At 44.7% G+C, this 21,381-nt stretch overlaps 1 protein-coding gene across 2 annotated transcripts in view; it reads left to right on the top strand.

Moving 5' to 3' along the window:
* The window catches only part of alcama (activated leukocyte cell adhesion molecule a), a 124,023-nt gene that overhangs the window by 15,845 nt on the left and 86,797 nt on the right, over positions 1-21,381 (top strand). The gene's annotated exons all lie outside the window — the stretch shown is intronic.

The raw sequence follows: 21,381 nt of genomic DNA, 5'->3' as shown, positions 1-21,381 counted from the left end.
AGGGGTGTAAAGGTACATGTAGCTATCCGTACCGAACCGAACAAGTTTCAGTGTGTACCGTACCGTACCGAACGGCTGTGTAGTGTACCAAACGAATACAACGGTATGTTAACCACTAACGACCGCCCACCGGGGGCAGTTTTTTTCACAATCTAATATAATTATTATAATTTTTTCTTTTACAAGTCGATTATTAATTTCAATATAGAATATTCGTTGACAGCCCTACAAGTACAATTAGTTACTGCACACTACATCACCCCTGAGTGGAACATGGAAAGCCAAACTTTCCCCCACTGTACCGAAAACCGTACCGAACCTTGACTTCAAAACCGAGGTACGTACCGTACCGTGGTTTTTGTGTACCGTTACACCCCTAGTATGTTATTTTGTTTATTGCCTTTCAGTTTCATGTAAATGTATCTGCGTCCTGCACAGGGCATGTGAGCGGCGCGGCGCAAGAGCGGCGCGGGGAGCGGAGCGGGCGGTTTTGACGTGAACGACGGAGTGGGTTTTAAAATGGGTCGGCGCGACTTCCGGAGAGAAAGTTCTCCTCCGCTCCAATCCGCTCCGGGCCGCTCACAGTGGTTTAACACTGATGTAATATACATGTAGTACAATGCCAAAGCAACAGGTGGCGATGTACAAACATGAAGGCCATTTTCAACCAATGAGAAGGGTGAACCGTCACTCACATCCTGCTAGACCAAAGTATATTCCGCCATTGTTGTTGATGTTAGCTTACATGCTAACGTGAATGACAGCGACCATAGCATTGTGGCTAGGCTAGCTACCATCGCTTAGTAGAGCTAGTTGAATGGATTACGTTATTTAACATTGCAGAATGGGTACAATTACAATACGGCTCAATACAAACAATTGTTAAGGGGCCCAGGGGGTGTAGACTGTTGTAGTTTGGTCAAATCAAGCTAATTTACATCATGCTCCAAAAAAATAAAAAAATCTGCAGAGCGAGCTGTGGGGCGCTGTGGAGCGGGGAGCGCTTGATTCGTAAATGAAGGTGAGCGGGGCGGAGCGCTGAGCGGCGTGGCGGCGGGATCAACATGAGCGATTAGCGGAGCGGAACAAGCCGTCTAGAGCGAAGAGCGGATTTCTCGTCCGCGCCGCTCCGCTCACATGCTCTGGTCCTGCATCTGGGCCTTACACCCCACCCTTGTGAGACTCTCGGAGATGAGCATGGCCTTCTATTCTAGCAATAATAATATTGCTGGTAATACATGTAGACACTAAGGCAGTTAGAGGGTTCAAGCCCATTATGGGAAACCAAGGGTTTTAGGATAACAATTGTGAGTGGTGAAGACCTTTATGTTATGTACGGCGGCTGGGTGATGCAGCGGACATTGCGCTCGTCACCAACGCAAGATACACCGGGTTCGACTCCGGCTGTCGGCGTTGCCTCCGGCTTGGGCCGGCCGTCATACTAACTCAATTGGCAGAGTTAGAGGGTGGAAGTCGATGGGTGGTAATCTGGACGTTGTGGACAGCGACTCCTACAGGTCGGTTGGGGGACGCCTGCACAGCAGAGACAGGAAATGGTGGGGGTAGTGTGAGCCTCCCACACGTTACACCTCGCCAATGAGAGTCCGTGCTGGCAGGTGAAAAGATGTGACAGGCTGCCTCCATATGTATCGGAGGGGACATGTGATGCAAGGCTTCTATCCTCCCTACAACCGGCCAGTGGGGGGCATATGCGAGCAATGTTCAAGACAGGGGAGGGGAGAATTGGCACAGCGAAATTGGGATGGGAGAAAAATAGAAAAAGAGGAGAAAAGGTGGATCAAAAAAACCATTATGCGATATACCATTATGTGGTATACTGACCACACAGTATACTGGAAGCTGCTCCAATCATCTCCCGGAGGCTCCCTCAGTGGATACACAAGTTAATGATGTGATTGTCTTGCATCTTGTTTTCAAAACTAGATTCCGTCCTTCTGTCTTTTTCTCTCCCCCTGCAAAGCACGCTGCCCTACTGCAGCTCCAGCTATATGATCCCACGCTGTGCGCATGGCGATGCCTCAGCGTCTACAATGCATTTACGTGCTGCTGTGTCCATGACGAGACCATAGCATGCCAGGTTGAGCTGTGGCATATATGCTGATGTCCTCCACTGAAGCTTGGGGTATTAAAGTCTAATTTTAACCCTGTGACCGGCCTGGGAACTACACGGAGCTCTGCTTCTTTTGGCCTTATTGAGGAAATACCAGGGAGATCTCCTGTGTACCACTCAGATAACCCCCGCCGCTGCCATGGCCTCAGTGCTCAGGTATTCTGAACTGCCCGGCTCATGCTGTGGCTGCTGAGAAATACATGGTAGCAGTAATGGTCCTTGATGTCCATTTCATCTCCTTGTCCAAAGGCAACCGGTTGTCCTGCTAAATGAAGGACCTCTTCGGATCCTGTGCTTATTAAAAGACCAAAGCATGTTTTCCAGTATATATCACTCTTGTGACAGAAATATGTTTTATTCCCAAGAAATAACTCATTCAGCGTGAAATAAAAGCATCAGTTGATGAAGCCCTTAATGGCCAATTAGTAGTCAAGTCAAGCGTTTTATTTGTCACGGCATACAAGCATACAGTGAAATGCGGGTGGTCATGCCCGCAGCGATTGTGCAATAATACAAGTAATAAGAATAAGACATTTGTGCAATAATACAAGTAATAAGAATAAGACATAACGTACATAAAGTTCACAAAAAGCATGGTAAAAGACCAGTCCTGCGATAGTGCAATACAATCTTAGCTACGGATGAGGCACTGGGTCTTATGTACACTACTATACGCCATACAATCTACAGTTATACTATATATATGCTATCTTGCTATATCCATCTATTTACTATACAAGAACCAGTCCTGTTCTTTTTTTTTAAAGTGACCTTTTCATTGTGTAAAGTGACCGTTGAGTGTGAGCGTGTGCAGCATGTGTGTGTGTGTGTGTGTTCGTGCTAAAGTGACTGTGTTAGTGTGTGAGCGTATACAGTATGTGTGTTGTGTGTGTGCTCATGTGTGCTTGTGTGTGGAGAGTTCAGTGTTCAAGACTCTGATGGCCTGGGGGAAGAAGCTGAGCCGAAGTCTCTCTGTCCTAGTTGCTGGTGTGCGCAGGCGTTTCCCTGACCGCAGCAGCTTGAACAGGCTGTTGTTGGGGTGGTGAGGGTCTTTCATTATTCTGCAGGCTCTGGATTTGCACCTCTTGTTATATAGGACCTGCAGGGGTGGTAGTGCAATACCCGTAGTACGCTCAGCTGAGCGCACCACTCTCTGTAGGGCCTTCTTGTCCTGTGCCTCGCTGTTTCCATACCAGGCAGTAATGTTTCCAGTCAAGATGCTCTCTACAGCTCCGGAGTAGAAGGACTGGAGTATCTTCCCCGATACTCTGAACTTCCTTAACTGTCTCAGGTGGTAGAGGCGCTGCTTTGCCTTCTTTACTACTGAGTCTATGTGTGTTGTCCATGTCAGGTCTTCTAAGATGTGGACCCCCAGGTACTTGCTCACCCTGTCCACGGTAGCCCCGTTTATCCACAGTGGTGTGTGTGTCCCCTGCTGTGTCCCGGTAGGCCTTCTCGTCGTTGTCAGAGATCAGCCCCACCACCTGTGTCGTCCGCAAACTTCACTATGGAGTTGGAGCTGAACTTGGCCACACAGTCATGTGTGTAGAGTGAATACAGCAGGGGGCTCAGAACACAGCCCTGGGGGGACCCGATACTAGGGTGATGGTGTTGGAGGTCTGACCCCCCACCCTGACCGCCTGAGGCCTCTCACTCAGAAAGTCCAGTATCCAGGCGCTCAGAGCGGAGCTCAGACCCAGCTCGATCACCTTGTCTGGTGGGGACTATGTACGCTTAGCTATAGTCAATGAACAACAGTCTCACATACTGGACCTGTTTGACCTGTATGCAAATTGCAAAGGGTCCATATCACTGGGGAGGGAGGCACAAATGTAATCCTTAACCAGCCTCTCAAAACATTTCATGACCACAGAGGTGAGTGCCACCGGTCTGTAGTCATTAAGACCTGCTGGGGAGGATTTTTTTTATACCGGGATTATAGTGGACACCTTGAAGCAGGCAGGGACCACGGACTCAGCCAGGGATAGATTGAATATGGTGGTGAACACTGGGGGCAGGGGCTACATTTCCGTCTTCATATCTTTCGTGGATAGTATTAGTAGTATACATTTCTGTCTTCATATTTTTTGTGGATAGTAGTATACATTTCCGTCTTCATATCTTTTGTGGATAGTAGTATAGCCTAAATTTCTGTCTTAATATTTTTCGTGGATAGAGTATACATTTCTGTCTTCATATTTTTCGTGGATATAGTATACATTTCTGCCTTCATATTTTTCGTGGATAGAGTATACATTTCTGCCTTCATATTTTTCGTGGATAGAGTATACATTTCTGCCTTCATATTTTTCGTGGATAGAGTATACATTTCCGTCTTCATATTTTTTGTGGATAGAGTATACATTTCCGTCTTCATATTTTTTGTGGATAGTACGTAGTATACATTTCTGTCTTCTTTTTTTGGAAGGGCACTTGGGGAGGAAGGCCAGCGGATCAAGCCCCCCTTCGGCCCTATCTGTGCGCACCACTGCCGCTCTGGGAATCCCCATGAAAACCGGATGTTGTTTTTCTCACATCGTTGGTCCAATCCATAAATCATGCAGATCGAGTTCACAACAGGGCAGGAAGCAGGTGATCAAAGCTGTTCCCTTCGGCCCCAAATATGACCCACAGTTCAATGTTCTGTGTCACCAAGTAAAGAATGGCGGCAACAACAACAGAACAAAAGTTACCCATTTGGAAGGTACGGCTGGGTAGCACAGTGGACTAAGCACTCGCCTGCCACCGAGGAGACTCTGGGATCTAATCCAGCTGTCAGCGGTACCTCCAGCTTGGTCAGTTGTCCCTACTAACACAATTGGCAGTGTTAGCGGGTGGGAAGCCGGTGGGGTATGTGTCCTGGTCGTTGTAAACTGCAACTCCTACTGGTTCGTCGGGGTGCCTGTTCAGCAGAGAGGGGATCTGGGGGAAATAGCGTGAACCTCCGCACGCGTTACATTCCCCCAGTGAAACTCCTTGCTGTCAGGTGAAAAGAAGCGGCTGGCGACTCCACATGTATCAGCGGAGGCATGTGGTAGTTCTAACCCCCACCCCCCACCCCCCCCCCCCCCCCCCCCCCCCCCCTAGGCCGACAGTGGGGCATTGCACGCAACGACCAGGAAGGGAATTGGAATAACGACTAAATTGGGATGGGTGAACAATACAGAAAAGCCCAAAAATAAATAGAATACAGAATTTAAATAAAAAGTTACCCATTTGGAGATAATAATTAACGTGATCTGATTTTATGTTGAGTAACCTTATAATGTACTGCAGCTTGAGGTGTAAATGTGAGTTTTAAAGAAACATGTATAGTGAATCTCTTGTGAGTTTTAAAGAAACATGTATAGTGAATCTCTGGTTGGTTAGTGCTCTTTAAAATGCTTCCTGTATTGTATGCAACTGTGGCAAGGCTGTCTCCGTTCTATTTGCTGCAACATCCCCTACTCCCTCACACAAAGTGACCCTCGTACTTGATAGAACATCAGAGAGTGTTCATTTCAGCCGATAGGCTGAGGGGCTGAGGGGCGAGGGGTTTTGAATGGATAGAAAATGATGTTCCAGCCTGGCACACTTTACCCCACTTCGCTTCACTTACTGAAACACGTGGACAAAAGGAGCTCTCAAGACAGGACAGTGCGAGCCTGGGGAATCTTATTGTTGCTTTATGGTGTGTGCACAATACTATAGTAGAACTACCATGTGACACACTGGGCTAATGCACAACTAGATTCGCTCACTCATTCCCACCCACTGGGTACAGTGTACTGCATGTATACGTGCGCAGGGCGATATGTGTAGCCTACTGTCTGTCTTGTATGTCTTGCACAGTCGTGTGAGCTCCTTTTCGCCATGTAGCGTCATGTGCGTGTGTCTCTGCACCCAATGTCAGCGAGACACATTCCAGTAGATTTATTGTGCTGTTGGGTGAATAAAGGCAAGGTCTTTGGTTGCAGTTATTTCTTTATACTTTACATTTATTTATTTTCTGCTGTTTAGTGCATTTCTTTTCGTCTTTTTTTTTCTCTCTCCTTCAACTTTTCACAGAACTGCAAGTCCGGCTAGAATGAGGAGGAACGCTGCTCAATCTCCTGCTCAATCTGTAATTTGGAAGTGTTTCATTAAAACACCATGCCAGCAATTAAGCCATGTTACTTAGACCCTCCGACTCCCCAGCATGCAGTGTATGGAGATAGTGTGCTGTGGTTTGTTGTGTAGCGTTTTTAGGAATAACCAATAGGTAATGATCTCCACATAAATGTTTTGAGACCAATACAGCTGGTAATAGAAACAGTTGAAAGATGTTTATTTTTTGTAGTTCTTTTTTTTATAAATGTGTAGACTACTGTTTTGTAATTTATGCTATTTGGCAGACAAAGTACAAGAGCTATGAGTATGTCTTGGCCCCGTGGGAAAATTAATGAAGAGTTTTAGTAGAGAGACTGTGAGAATGTTTACTGTCAAATATCTGCTGGAACATGTCCCGCCAGGGGAAGTGCTCCACCATAGTAGACCTGATTATCTGGTGCAGAGGCACAAGAAATTCACGTAGCCTACAGTTACACAATATCTCTGTTTTACTATTCCCTCATCCGTTCTTCTAATGTGTCTAGTATAGAGCTGGCACTGGAGCCTCTATACCTACAAGGGACACTGGTGTTGTTAGGGTTAGGGTTGCTGGAGCTGGTACTGGAGCCTCTATAAGGGACACTGGTGTTGTTAGGGTTACTGGAGCTGGCACTGGAGCCTCTATAAGGGACACTGGTGTTGTTAGGGTTAGGGTTACTGGAGCTGGTACTGGAGCCTCTATAAGGGACACTGGTGTTGTTAGGGTTAGGGTTAGTGGAGCTGGTACTGGAGCCTCTATAAGGGACACTGGTGTTGTTAGGGTTAGGGTTAGTGGAGCTGGCACTGGAGCCTCTATACCTACAAGGGACACTGGTGTTGTTTTAGCTGTATGACCTATGATGACCATGTGTAGCTACTAGCTCACACAGCTTATAGCGAACTTAGAAATCAAGAGCCCATGACCCTTTCCAGTGCACATTGTTTTTTTTTGGGGGGGGGGGGGGGGGATATTGTCTAGGAATATTAGAACTCTGCAGCTCTCAGTGACCAGTACCCATTGGGACATTATCATGATAGGGATTTAGCTGGACTCAGGCTCAATTATGGGGAGCCTCTTAGAACCCTTTCAGGGGCTACAATTTTCAAGACACAAAGCTTGAAACCGGGACAATCTCGGACAAACTGGGACGTCTGGTCACCGTATTTTAGAAGAGATAAGATGTGAGGCATCAGAACACACTCATACAAAACAAAGCACACTCAAGCAGCTGGAAACTAAAAGTGAGGGCACTCATGTTCAAGTGTTTATGGACAGATAGCTCAAGTCCTGTGAATAGCGGGCAAAACTGCAAAGTGTTTTTTTGGCGTTGAAAATATGGTCACCTAAGAAACCAGATTACTTCCCTGGTTTCTTAGGTGACCATGTTTTCAAAGCCAAAAAAACACTTGTTCGCAGTTTTGCTCACTATTCACAGGACTTGAGCTATCTGTCCATAAACACTCAACAAAGAATGAAACGTGTGATGTCATCAAGTATAAAGTCTGGAGCTGTTCCATAGACAATGAATGAGAGACTGATTTTGTGGAGCCATAGATTTTATTTAATTGTATATGCTAATGATGAGCTTTATTCTATAGGAGTGGTCTCAGTTCTGAAACATAAAATGTACCTATACTCAGAACACTCCCCCTCATTGTCACCTATACAATCTTTCTCAATTCAATGTGTATGGAGCAGCTTCAGACTTTATACCTGACTACATCATGAATTTGTGTTTTAGCACTCCAGTTTTTGGATTTGCAATCCAAATTTGCAAAGTGTTCATTTTCATAAAAATGTTTGGACTGTCTTAGACCAGTGGGGTAACATGTATGAATTCAGAAATGGGTTGTTCCCCTTTAAGTATTGAACATAAATAATACAACGGTCAGTTAGAATCAATTCAAATTCCATATGTACAATTCTCAGCCACTTTCCAATTCCTGTATATTTCAACAAATATGTTGGAGGATTAGGATAGGAAGTGTTGGGCCACAGGGTGGTTAATGTTTCCGCATCTCACAGTACTTCTGTGTTCTGTAACTCTTTGTTTTAGTTCACGAGATGTTTTTTTTTTTTTTTTTACCAATCTACACTGTCATGAGGCACTGGAATGTCTGGCTCCCTAAATTCTGCTTGCTCCTCCACATCCTCCCACCAACAATGCCAGCGCTCAGTTCTCGACAAAAAAAATAAATGTGGCGAGCCGAGTACCCATCTCAACGTTAGGTGGCTCCGCACTGGAATGTCTGGTTCCCTCGGTTCGGCTGGCTCCTCCACTTCCTCCCTCCGGTCCTCCAAAAACTCATCTCCTCGCAACGCAAGACACAGCAGCTGGTGACAATGGCGGGGGACCCTTGACATGCTGACACCTATTTTCCTCGATAAGACACCTCCATCTCCCCTTAATTCTCCCAAAAGCACATTCCACAGCCACGTACGCACGACTCGGTCAGTAATTGAAATGCATCTGCTTGCTATTACGATGTCCATTATCAAAGTATCCCTTCATTAGCAGCTTAAGCGAGGGTAATGCAGGGTCTCCTGGCAACATGATGACCACCTGCATACCTCCGATTGCTTGCATGTCCTAAATGGGAAGAGTAAAAAAAATACTATTGGGGTTAAATCAAATCAAATCAAATTGATTTGTAAGGCCCGACAACACACGTTAATGTCCCCATGGGCCAGACACGTCTTCTTTAAACAAGTCAAGAAGAAACATCACAAAAAAAATCAATGGTGATGACGGATCCAGATCCAGATGACGGAGGTATGGGTGCGGCATAGAGGGGATTGCATCCTCCCAGCCATCATCATGGGACGTCCACCACTCTGGTCATCAGCAGGAGACAACCTCTCATTGAGGTATGGGGGCGGTGTAGAGAGGATCGCATCCTCCCGGCCATCATCACAGGACGTCCACCACTCCGGTCATCACCACGAGACAACCTCTCACAGGGAGACGGGCAAGTAGTAAGCATGCATGTGAATAGAATAGATACATGTAGTAAGCATGCATGTGAATAGAATAGATACATGTAGTAAGCATGTATGTGAATAGAATAGAAGTACTTAACCCAGCAATAATAATAATAATAATAATAATGCATTTTATTTATAAGGCGCCTTTCCAGGCACTCAAGGTCGCCGTACAATAATTTAAAAACAGTTAAATTCACAATCACAATCCATTAAAATATAAAATCAGACAAAAAATTAAATCAGACATACGCCTGCCTAAACAGGTGAGTTTTGAGGTGGGTTTTAAATGGGATGATGGAGTCAATGTTCCTGATGTCGGGGGTAGGGAGTTCCAGAGGCGGGGGGCAGAGCAGCTGAAGGCTCTTGACCCCATGGTGGACAGACGGGCTGGGGGGACGGTCAGGTTGATGGAGGAGGCAGACCTGAGGGACCGGGTGGGAATGTTGATGTGGAGGAGGTCGGACAGGTATGGAGGGGCGAGGTTGTGGATGGCCTTGAATGTATGGAGGAGGATCTTGTAATCTATGCAGTGTTTAATGGGAAGCCAGTGTAGTTGGCGTAGGACGGGGGTGATGTGACTGATGACAGGGGTTCTTGTGATTATACGGGCAGCAGCGTTCTGGACCAGTTGGAGCTTATGGAGGAGTTTGTGGGGGAGACCAAAGAGAAGGGAGTTGCAGTAATCCAAGCGGGAAGTGACGAGGGAGTGGACCAGGATTGCGGCGCTGTTGGGAGTGAGTGAAGGGCGGAGCAATGAACCAGAACAGGCATGCATGCATGGTGGTGACAATAGAATCAAAGTATATAAGAGCATTGTGAAATTAAGTAATGGGTAGAACTAAGAACCACTGCAGGCGTATGTAAACAGGATGAGATACAAGACGATGGCTCAGGGCCATATGCCCCGGGGGGGCAGGAGAAACCACTCAGAATTGGTCAGGGCAGAGCAGGTAAGGTTCAGCGCTGCAGGCCAGACAGAAGGCGCTGTGTGAAGCTGCTCCATGGGACCGGTTGAGACAGAGACAGGGGTTAATAATTAGGTTTCTCTGCGGTTACTGCATAGGACAAGTACAAACGAACGAGCAGGCCATCTGTAGAACATTACGAGATTATGTCTCACTGGTGGGAAAAGGGGGTCAATAAAGAAATATCTTATCTTATCTCTCGGCTGGATCGACCAATGTGGAATTCTGTAGCGCTCTCACTTTGTTTGTGTCTGTTCAGGCAGACAATGCAAGTTCTAGCCTGCTGCTTGCACGTTGTCGGGATAAATTGGTTATCAGATGAGGCAACAGTTTAGTAGTGCTTTGAGAGAAACAATCGATCCAACAAGAACTTTCTATGCTAAGACAGACACAAAAAGTGATAGAAAAGAGAGGGGGGGGGGGGGGGCGTGCACCGGGGCTTGTCATGATGACGCGAATGAATGAAGGGGTCTCTCTCTCTCTCTCTCTCTCTCTCTCTCTCTCTCTCTTTCTCTCTCTCTCTCTCTCTCTCTCTCTCTCTCTCTCTCTCTCTCTCTCTATAATAATACATATTTACATAATGTGGGTTATATGAATGAATGAATGAAGTTTATTTTTCTGTCTTGTTTACAGTCAAATCAAACACACCCGTGTGGACGTACACAAAAAAAATCACAAATGTACATATTCAAGGCAAGCTCACACACAAAATCCTAAATCAATGACCGAAAAAAAGGAATAGGCTGAAGCACATGCTTATTTTTGCCTATCCTTTACAAATTCTTAAAAACTAAATATATTTCAAGATAAGAAAGAAAAACTTAAAATATGAAAATATGCTGCAAGATATAATTTTTGGAAAGAAAAAACAAACGTTTGATGTTTTACTCAAAACTGTACTGTACTCTGTACACTGTAGAATTATTTTAAGGCTTTTTTAAATCTCTCCTGAGAAGTACCTACACAACTTCAACCCGTGGCTATTCCATAATTTAACTCCCAAAATGGAAACACATCTAGCTTTTACATTAGTTCTTACCTTTTTACATGTTTTAAAAATACATAACTCTCTTAAATTATACTTTCCTTCTCTTGGTTGAAAGAGACATTGAATACAAACTGGTAGGCTTTTACTCTTAGCATGAAAAATTATTTCCAAGGTTTTTCATTTTTTTATTTTTTTTAGATTTTGCTCAGATTTGTCAGTTAAATTAAATATTAGGTAAAGAGACAAGCATTACTAGCCTACAAACTATAATTATTTTAAAGCTGAATACCTTCAGGCTACAATATTCCTGTCAGATCATCACTGTAAATGTGACAAACCTGAAATACATGCACTGCCACATTCCTGCCAACCGGGCTACAGTATAGAACCCATGTTGACAACTGCATCACATCTTACATGTCCTAGTGTCTAACATCCTCTTTTTTATTCTGATTGATTGATTGATTGAAAACTTTATTAACAGATTGCAGAATGGGTACAATACAGTACAGCTCAATACACACAATTGTTAAGGGGATGCAGACCAGAGAAAGACTTTCGTCTTGTTTACATCAGGGTCCCCCATTTTCAATTCATCAGGACATATATGACATACATGACATACAGATAGTCAGTACTGCTACATCTATACATTTATGACATACCAGATTTGCAAATACAGTACTGTTTGTGATACAGAAGGAGTCAGGAAAAGGGAGTATATACATTTGACGTAGAAACTGTACATTGGAGGAGGTTGGGTGGGGGGGGGGTTGGGTACACTGGGATATTGACAACCATACTGGGTAATCTACATTGGAGGTGGTTGGGGGGGGGGGGGGCACACTGTATATACAAGCAAAACTGTACATTGAGGGGGGGGGGGGGGACACTGTACAAACAAACAAAATTGTACATTGGACTATTGACAAAACCATACTAGGTAAATGACTGTACATTGGAGGGGGTTGGGTTAGGATATTTACAGGGGCCAGTGTTGAATTGCAGTCTCCCGTAGGTGTCCCTTGAGAGAGGTTTTGAAAGTGGGTAGTGATCCACATTCCTTTACAGCTTTGGGTAGGGCGTTCCACATTGATGTGGCATAATTGCGAAACGTGTTTAGTCCCTTATTTGAGCCGAATCTGGGTTTAACATGATTTGTGGAGCTCCCTCTGGTGTTGTGATCGTGGTATTCACTGACCTTTGGGAAGTATTTTGACATGTACATGGGTACCTTGGTCGTGTAGTGTATCTTGTAGACCAGGCCCATTGCAAGTTGCTGTACTCTGTCGTCTACTCTAAGCCATCCTAGGTTGTCAAAGTGGGCAGGGGTGAGGTGGGTTCTAGGAGTAAGGGCCTCATGACGAGGAAGGGATGTGTTTTGCCGTACAATATGGCGCAATGCTACACACTACAGTATATATTCACAATTCATAAAGGGGTATATAGGCCTACATGATTTTGGACTAAACAAAGTTCTTTGTTTATTGTGCCAAGCATCCCGATTGAATCTGGTTATAAAATGACTAGATAGAATTCGAACCAGCACTGAATATGCATTTATGCCCAGGAATCACAATTGCTATTGACCAACTTTGAGAATCTTTGCTGTCACAACCGATAGGTAGATTGAAAAAATAAATGCTGTTGGGATGCTTGTACATTTCACGCATGGTGATGATGCACCCTTGATGCACTTCTCTGGTTGGTATCAGCTGTGATTAACACAGCTATATTGATTGAGTGACCTCATTAAGTACCCCCCCCAAGCACTGTCTGGAAGACCCCCCCTGCTGTTTCCTCTGTATACTCACACCTCCTCCCAACACACGCACGCACGCACGCACGCACGCACACACACACACACACACACACACACACACACACACACACACACACACACACACACACACACATACACACGCACACACACACACACACACACACATCCAGACACGCACACTTTATTTAATCAGCAGATCAAATTACATACACATTTCCGAGCTCCGGGAGGGTCATCAAGGAGAAGCCTCCTATTCTCAGTCCTTGCCCCACAATGGTGGAACAAACTGCCCACCACAGTTAGGACAACCGAAACCTGTCCAATCTTTCGCCGTCGACTAAAGACGCACTTCTTCAACCAGTATCTGGAAGAAAAGAAATTAAAAGAAATTCTAACCCTAACTAACCTTACTGTCATGCACTTGTCCTAATATACTAACCTACACTGTAGCACTCAACACTTTGATGAACATTGTTACTCAGCTGATAGAGTTGTGCCCTTCCTGATGACTGATACAGAACTTGTAAGTCACTTTGGATAAAAGCATCAGCTAAATGACTAAATGTAATATATAATATATATATATATATATATATATATATATATATATATATATATATATATATGTGTGTAAAATATTCTCTGCCACACTGTAGCTACCTATTACACTATCTGGCTGCCTATTACACTGTCTGGCTACCTATTACACTGTCTGGCTACCTATTACACTGTCTGGCTGCCTATTACACTGTCAGCTACCTATTACACTGTCTGGCTACCTATTACACTGTCTGGCTACCTATTACACCGTCTAGCTACCTAGTACACCACCTAGTAAGGCTGTCCCCGAACCCTGTTTTTGGGATTCGAACTTCGTTAGGGTTTTTCCGAACGTTTTTCGAACCTTCGTTAAAAAATTTTTTTACGTAAAAATTGTTTTTAATAATCTTAAAAAAAAGAAATTGTTTTACTATCCTCAAACTAAATCCTCAATTTGAATAAAGTGATTAATCTGATTAAATTAGTATTTTTTTTTTATTAAATCAACTTTCCAGCCCCAGACCCAGCCCAGGGAGAAGCCCCAGCCCAACTAAATCAATCAACTTTCTTTAATGAATATAACTCATCAGTTATAATTATAGTTATCAGTTAGAATTCGAATGTTGATTTAGAATTCTAATGCCAACGTAACGAACAAAGGTTTGAATGTTTGGGCTCAGCCCTACCGCCTAGCTACTAGGGGTGTAACGGTACGTGTATTCGTCCCGCGAATTTACGGCACATTTACGGACGTGCTGCCATACGACGAATACGCCCACACAGCGCACACACGCGAGTCGCACATGCAGGCACTCGCGAGGTCCGTGCGAGAACAGCGTGCGTGGCCGGGCACACCGAGTCAGACTTCAGAGCGGCGAAAGTGCACGGAGAAAGGCACATTTACATTGGAACAGCTGCAGGGTCATTACAATTTTCTTTTGTTTTCTTGTTCGCCCAATAATGTTAACCAAATGAAACCAATGGAAAGAAACACACACGCGTCGCAGACACACACATCAACATTCTCCCCCGCCGGACTCACAGGCACAGCTCATCAAATAAAAAAAAGAAAGATACTTTTCCGGACATCATCTGAGCTCCACTGTGTTTAAATCCAAATAATCCTTTGCCATTGTTGTAATATGTCATCTGTTCTCTAGTATTCAGTCTCGTCGTGAAGTTAAATTCTCTCTAGAAGTGAAACTGAAACTTAGCAAGGATAAGTTGTTAAAGGGGCAGTAGGCAAGTGGATGCCTGAACACAGAATGACACCAGTATCACTGACTACCACGGCAAGCCTATAGAAAATTATTCTATTTAATAATAATAATTATAATAATTATCATAAATATAATATAATTTTCTTTTTAAATGTATATTAATAATAATGTTTAGAAATATTTTTTTTCTGTTGTACCGAACCGTGACCCCAATACCGAGGTACGTACCGAACCGTGGCTTCTGTGTACTGTTACACCCCTACTAGCTACATATTACACTGTCTGGCTACCTATTACACTGTCTGACTACCTATTACACTGTCTGGTTACCAGGCTATTACACTGTCTGGATAGCTATTACACTGTCTGGCTACGTATTATACTGTCTAGATGCCTATTACGTTGTCTGGCTACCTAGTACACAGTCTGACTACCTATTACACTGTCTGGTTACCTATTACACTGTCTGGATAGCTATTACACTGTCTGGCTAGCTATTATACTGTATGGCTCTATTACAGCTGATTATACATCATAGTCAAAACTCTACTGCACTAATGATGCACACACACACACACAAACCCACACAGCATTCAGGCTGACGTGTAATGACAGATAAAGAAACAAAAAAGGGTGTGTGTGTGTGTGTGTGTGTGGGTGTGTGTGTGTGTGGGTGGGTGTGGAGGGGGCTCAGGGGGGGGGGGGGGGGGGTATGTGGTTTACTGGAGGCTGCCAGTCATTATCAGCAATGCTTTGATTCATCATCCACACACTCCACACCCCTTCAAGTTCAAGTTCCAAGTTTCTTTAATAGTTGTCATACAGAAGTACAGAATACTTTTATACAAAATGCTTCTTACTGTTACGCTCCAGAGACTGTGCTAGACAAGATAGGTATGAAATAAAATAGTATAGCATGTAAAAATAGAAGTAAAAATAGAAGTCACAGTGTTCAGTATAGTAAGTAAGTAAGTAAGTAAGTATTTATAAAGTATATACATATGTACAATGTTCGATGCAGAATAGAAGTAGTCTGACTAGTTTGTTTTGAGATGTTTGTAATTTGGTTTTTAGTGCCTTTGAGGTGCTTTGGTACCATGAGGTGCAAGCATAGTCGTAGTACCCTTGAATGAGTGCTCCTGCCAGAGTCTTCAGGGTATTCTTGTTTACCAGAGAGGAGATCCGGTACAAGAATCGAGTTCGTTGGTTGACCTTTTTTATTACATTGGATGCCATCTTACCCATAGTCTGGGATATTGACTATACTCCAGACACTCTACACCGGCTATTTTGCTGTTATGTCATGCTCAGGTTGGGATTCCTTTCCACCCTGTTCCCACCCAGGGTGAGAACAGTCAGAGTGAGTCATCCCTTTCCCACAAACCGCTCCTTTCGGAGATAGCGTGATTAATGTGCACTTTTCTTCATGAAGCTATAGGTGCACTGGTGCGCTATTAGCCCAGGGCGCTCTGGTTGGTGTTGAAACACAGCACAGTATTTTTTATTCGTTTTGAAATAAGGGTTGACAGCGTCAGTATGGCTCTTTCATATAAACCTTTTGACCCATCGTCGTTTTGTCAATCTGCACTTTCTCTGGGGCCAATCTGATAACAATGTGGGCGGGACGTTTGCATTACCGACAGTGTGATCAGACATACTGGTGGCCTTAGGCCTATGTATCCTTTTATATTCCTGCACGGTCGTTACATGCAGTTTGTAGAAGGGGGAATCTGCCGTCAGGAGAAAGTACTTTGCAACAATTCTTGTAACCAGCTGAGTTTAAACAGTCACAAAAAACACGAATGCGACTTGAACAACAACTAAAAACAAAAAGCCTCATAAACAGCCATAGCCCAAATCCACCAGCATCAAAATATATCAGTACCCCTCCCTCCATTAGTGGTTAGTAATTATAAGGGTTCAACATCCCTTTGTGTGTGCGTGTGTTTGTGTCTGCATCCCCCGGCATTATATTAGTCTCCAAACATGCTTTAGCAGAGCGGTTTTTGGAGAATCATGAATACACTCATCTCCTGACACAGTGGTGTCAGGAGAACTGCCTCTCCCTGAACGTCAGCAAAACAAAAGAGATGATTGTGGACTTCAGGAGGTCGGGGGTCAAGGACTACAGCCCCCTCAGCATCGACGGGGCACCAGTTGAGAGAGTGAACAGTTTCAAGTACCTCGGAGCCCACATATCCGAGGACTTGACATGGACCACACACATTGACAGTGTTGTGAAGAAGGCACGACAACGCCTCTACTTCCTCAGGCGCCTAAGGAAGTTCCAAGTCAGTCAGAAGATCCTTAGGAACTTCTACTCATGTACAATAGAGAGCATCCTGACCGGCAACATCACCTCCTGGTTTGGGAATAGCACTGCACAAGACCGTAGCAGACTACAAAGAGTGACACGTTCAGCCGAACGCACAATTAGAGGGGGGCTTCCCACCCTCCAGAACATTTACAACAAGCGGTGCAGGGGGAAGGCTAAGAGAATTATTAAGGACTCGAGCCACCCGAACAACTGCCTCTTTGAACTGCTGCCGTCAGGCAAGCGATACCGGAGTCTTATGGCGAGCACAGAAAGACTCAGAAGGAGCTTCTATCCCCAGGCCATCAGGCTGCTAAACGAACAATAATCGCTAAACGAACAATAATCACTATGCAACAACCATCAAATGCACACAGCACACACACCCACACGCACACACTCACTCAAACAAACAACACACTGCAGCACCCACTCTCCACACTTTAGATCACACAAACACACTTACACTTTATATTTATTGATAAAGGATTTGCACTACAACTCGTACACCTACTGTGAATTGTACCTAAACTGCACCTCGTCCATTTATGCCTTGCACTATATAGTATTGTATATAGTATTGTATATTAGTACACTGCACAGTATTGTATATTGTATGGTAACTACGTCTACGAACATTGTACATATGTCTAAACTGAACACTGTGACCTCTTTTTTTACTTCTAATTTTTACTATGTTTTTATTTCATACTTATCTTGTCATGCACAGTCTCTGGAGCGCAACAGTAAGAAGCATTTTGTACAAAAGTATTCTGTACTTCTGTATGACAACTATTAAAGAAACTTGAAACTTGAACTTCCCTGATATTTGTGTGTGTCAATCTGCTCATTGGGAGCAATCAGGGGTCAAGTGTCTTGCTCAAGGACACTTTGATACACTGCTCGGGAGGGGCGGGAATCGAACCGGGAACCTTGTGATTACCAGACGACCACTCTACCTCCTGAGCCACTGTCGCCCCCGTTATTATAACGGTCATCGGGCGCTTCTGAGTTTCTTCTTAGTTACGTTTCTTTCTTTCTCTTGAGCGAAAAACAGAACAGCACTCAGAGATGCAACACCTGCAACACTGCACACGTCAACCTGTCATGAATATTTAGAAGAATACCAATTAGACAGAAGAGTCTTATAATAAATATGTAGTCCGTGTAGACCTCAATCATGCTGGAGTCTCCGTCTGGCAGCCCTCAGGGGGACGTTTTGTCAGTCACCACCACCCTGGTCATTAGTGCTATGGTAATACTCAATAATAGAATATCATGGAATATAATGTAATCCACCCAAAAAACCTCATTGGACCCTGTTAATATTTGAGTGATTTGAATTTTTTTTAAATAAAAAATAAAGTCCATTCGTAGGATGTCAATCTATCTGCCAAGTTTGAGCCGAGTTATTGCGGTTACAGTCGGACACACACAAAGACAGGAGTGATTGAAATAACCCCTTGCACCCTGTGCACAGGTGTAAGGAGGAAAAGGGAGGAATCCTGGAACACTACTAAAGATAAAACTCTCTGCGGTAGAGAAGTTATTGCAGAGACTAGATGACAAACTCCACCACATACATCAATGCACAAACAAATGACCCACAGGTGCCCCTTAATCTTTCTTTTCTCTCTCTCTCTCTGGGAAAATATAAATAGCTGACCCTGTCAACCTCAGGGTGATAACCACTGCATTCCTCAGTAGCCGGAGAGGCCGGCATGCCGGGAATAAGGGAGTACGCGGCACAATCAACGGCACTTACTTTGTGAAAACCAGTGCAATCCATTTTTCATCGCTGTTTGGAGGACTCCCGGGGCAGGGCCGTGATGACAAAACCATATGGCAGGAAGGGGCTCCCCAGGGTGACCCCCACAGTGTCAGTTCAGAGGCACCGGCAAGAGTTTGTTTGACCCTTGCTGACCTCCCCCATTCATCTGGACTAAGAGAAGGTGTCTATTGGGAGTGTGTGTGTTTGTGTGAGAGAGAGAGAGAGAGAGAGAGAGAGAAAGAGAGTCTGTTTTGCTCCTACAGCCACCTCTCCATATTTTCTATCTTCCAAGTTAATCAGTGTGTTTGTGTGTGTGTGTGTGTGTGTGTGTGGTGTGTGTGTGTGTGTGTGTGTGTGTGTGTGTGTGTGTGTGTGTGTGTGTGTGTGTGTGTGTGTGCTTGTCCTGCCATACTTTTTCAAGAGAGCACACCAATAAGTGCCCCCTTCACAATTTCGGCAGACTAGTGTAAAGTGTTTGTCTCTACAGTAGCTCTCTCGCTCGGTCTGTCTGTCTCTTTGTCTCTCTCTCTCTCTCTCTCTCTCTCTCTCTCTCTCTCTCTCTCCTCTCTCTCCTCTCTCTCTCTCTCTCTCTCTTCTCTCTCTCTCTCTCTCTCTCTCTCTCTCTCTCTCTCTCTCTCTCTCTCCTCTCTCTCCTCTCTCTCTTCTCTCTCTCTCTCTCTCTCTCTTTTTTTTTACATCCCCTCTTTTCCCCAATGGCACAGAAATGGTAGAAATCACACGGGTGTCTTGACAAAAGCCTCCCACTGGTGAACCAGACACACACAGGGTTGATGTGGGGCTCCGAGTCCTAATCTTCCATCTGCTTGGTATTACAGAGCAGGCACATCTTTGACAACCACTGATACATTTTTAAATGTACTTCAGTCTTCATGTCTCAAAACAGAGTGAGCGGGTCAACGTTCTCTGAACCCGCCAGCGCTTTGGAATGTCAAGAGTTCTGGATTGGCAGGTGTTTGCGGGAATGCAAGGATTCAAATCTCAAATAGCAGTTAAGGCGAAGGGGGTCGGCGGAGGAATCTTCAGGACATGCAGCCTCTCAGGACCTGTTGTCTCCTAGCTTTGTGTCTTGGAGTCAGTGATTTGTGGCGGGGGTCCCTCGCTGGATTTAGCCGCAAGGTCAAGGCACCGGACCAGTCATCCCTGGCATCTTAACCCCGCTGGAAGCGCCAGACATTTCCTACAGTGTTTCTAGTTACCAGAGCCAGCTACAGAGAGAATGTGCCTGGTAAAGCCATTCATTAGATAACATTTGTTTGCAGAAATGTTGTCACATTTGGTTGGTAACAGTGAGTTACTTGCTGATGACTATGCTAGAAATATTTATTTGATAATTATCTTTTCAACACAGTTGTTGAACGTCATCGTCTCTGCAACTTGGGTGTATGTGAATCTGCCTATTCAGACACAGTACCTGTGCAGAAATGGTTATTAAGGCATTAGGATTAGAGAACAGCATTGTTTGTCAGCGGTGTGGTTTGGTACCAGGCTGCAGCACAAAGGCCTGCCTTATTACCCCTCTGTTCTCACCTTGGCTGGCTGTCTGGTCAACTGCCTCTAAAACCTCACGCTAAAGAAAGGTCACTTTGTTTTTTGCAGGGCTTTTGATTACCAGGTGTGAAGGCCAGACAGAGCTGGAAGTACTGAGCTTTGAGGGAGTGTGTGTGTGTGTGTGTGTGTGTGTGTGTGTGTGTGTGTGTGTGTGTGTGTGTGTGTGTGTGTGTGTGTGTGTGTGTGTGTGTGTGTGTGTGTGTGTGTGTGTGTGTGTGTGTGTGTGTGTGTGTGTGTGTGTGTGTGTGTGTGTGTGTGTGTGTGTGTGTGTGTGTGTGTGTGTGTGTGTGTGTGTGTGTGTGTGTGGTGTGTGTGCTTGTCCTGCCATACTTTTTCAAGAGAGCACACCAATAAGTGCCCCCTTCACAATTTCGGCAGACTAGTGTAAAGTGTTTGTCTCTACAGTAGCTCTCTCGCTCGGTCTGTCTGTCTCTTTGTCTGTCTCTCTCTCTCTCTCTCTCTCTCTCTCTCTCTCTCTCTCTCTCTCTCTCTCTCTCTCTCTCTCTTTCTCTCTCTCTCTCTCTTTCTTGTGTGTGTGTGTGTGTGTGTGTGTGTGTGTGTGTGTGTGTGTGTGTGTGTGTGTGTGTGTGTGTGTGCATATGCACGCGCGTGTGTGTGTGTGCAAGTGTGTTTTAAGGATTTTGAGCCGTAGATCAATTGGCTTCCCAACTGCTAAGGGTCCATACCAGCAAGGCTGGGCATTAAGGGTGGATCAAAGCACTTATTCTGGTTTTAAGATGTGGTTTTAAATGTTTGAGAGATGTAGAGAGTGGTGGGGTGTGGGGGAGGGGCTGCTGTGGATAAGAGATAATGAGAGGGCTGTGCTGCAACACCTGCAGGGGGTCCCACTCTGACAGCACGGGACAGGCCTACCTTCCCCTTTTACGGTATGTAGGTTTGGTTTGAAGCGAATGTGAAACCTTTACTTGCAGACGCTTGTCTTTTAGTCAGAGAGACTACTCTGGTTTACTTTCACTGGTTTACTTTCACTGGAACAACTGCATTCC

This window comes from Notolepis coatsorum, assembly GCF_963971535.1.
Source record: "Notolepis coatsorum genome assembly, chromosome: 8".
In the NCBI taxonomy this organism is placed as follows: Eukaryota; Metazoa; Chordata; class Actinopteri; order Aulopiformes; family Paralepididae; genus Notolepis; species Notolepis coatsorum.
The sequence above is the reverse complement of the archived record's forward strand: the minus strand, read 5'-3'. Positions and strand labels throughout refer to the sequence as shown.